The following is a 1,665-nucleotide window of genomic DNA, read 5'->3' as shown; positions in this document are numbered from 1 at the left end:
GCCTCGAGAACAGGAACAGGACCTATCCTGTAAGGAAAACTCCATGCCTTTTTGCGGGGGCTCTTGTGAGGAGGTGACTTTGACTTCAGTCAACATGAGATCTGCCTTGACTGAAGGCTGAGAAGGGTGAGGCCAGCTCACAGGTAGTGGCCAGTGGCCAGTGGGCTTTTTGTGGTCAGTCACCAACCATACATCCAAAGTCAATTATTGTGGTATACTGATATGTTGAGACCCCATCCTTAATTATGTCTCCAGATGTGTCCAGACTTATGTGGCTCCATTTATTATTGCAATTTTTTTTTTTTTGCAAAACAGAAACATACTAAACATATTATTCTCTGTGTCATTTTTCTCCAATCAACATTTTGTATATCTCTTTGTAAGTTAATACATGTAGATCAGTTTCATTCTTTGTAATAGCTGTGTAGTATTCCATAGACTATGCGGTCTCCAGGTTCACTTTTCCATTATAAACAAGTCTTCAGTAAACATCTTTGCTCATACATCTTTTGGACTGGTGGTTTTATTTCAGTTGGAGAGATTCCTAGAAGCAGCATTGCTTTTAGGTCAAAGGGACTTAGTACCTTTAACTTTAATAAATCCTGATAGATTACTTTCTAAAATGGTTTAAATAATTTACAGTTCCACCAACAGAGTTTGTGGGTGCTCCTTTTCTCATACTCTTGCCAGTGTGAGACATTTTCAGTCTTTTTAAATTTGGAGGCTAAGACATAGAAACACATTTTAATTTTTGTTTGTATTTTCCTGAAAATGAATGAGGTTTTGCTTTAATCCTAAATTGTGCTCTATTATCTTTGCATTGATGCATTATCTTTGCAGATGAGTTGGGTTGGGGTTGCATGTAAAAATAGAAGGTGAAGACCTTCCAGAAGGTCAAAGAGCTTGGAGAAGATTGGGCATGTCTCTTAGATCATTCTCCAGGCCACATGGGGGCTCCTGGTAGTGTCTGGTGCTACCTCATGCATACAGATGAAAGGATAGGGCTATGACACCAATGAGGGCAGCTTAGAAAAATGTAAAATGGAATTGGTGGCCTCTTTCTTGAAGGTCAGAGTCTAGCACAGAAGGATGGGCTTTTTCACAAGGTAGTAATTTTTTCATTCCTGGAAATATTTAAGCAGATATCATAAGACCATCCTCTGTTTATTCATTAAAGGTAGAATAGTGAATAAGACAGGGATGGTCTCTGCTTTCATCAGTCTCAGAGTCTAATGAGAAATTCATGTGTTTAAACACATGGTTATACACATACGTGTTTAATTACAAATGTGATAAATGCTTTAAAAAATGCAGAGAAACCTAACTTAGTCTGGGGATTTAGTCACTTGGGAAAGACTTACCTGAAGAACGTTTAAGATGAGACCGAGGGATGAATAGCAAGCAGCTGACCAGATGAAGTGGGTAGTGGCATTTCAAGTAGAGGGCACAGCATGTGTGAATCCTTGGTTGGGAATGTCTATATTGTACAGAGCTCAGAGTAGGTGACCTCTTGGCCATGGAGAAAGTAAGTCTTCATCAATGTGAGCTCCACCAAGTTGTCTCAACACCTCTTTTACAGGTGCTGGGCTGGCCTAGTTGGTCACTGGCTGGGAGGCATTTAAAAGTCAAGGGTCCATGAGGGAGTCTTAAAAGGCAGAGTTGAAG

This window comes from Rousettus aegyptiacus, unplaced genomic scaffold, assembly GCF_014176215.1.
Source record: "Rousettus aegyptiacus isolate mRouAeg1 unplaced genomic scaffold, mRouAeg1.p scaffold_m13_p_6, whole genome shotgun sequence".
Lineage (NCBI taxonomy): Eukaryota > Metazoa > Chordata > Mammalia > Chiroptera > Pteropodidae > Rousettus > Rousettus aegyptiacus.
This window is presented reverse-complemented; position numbering follows the sequence as displayed.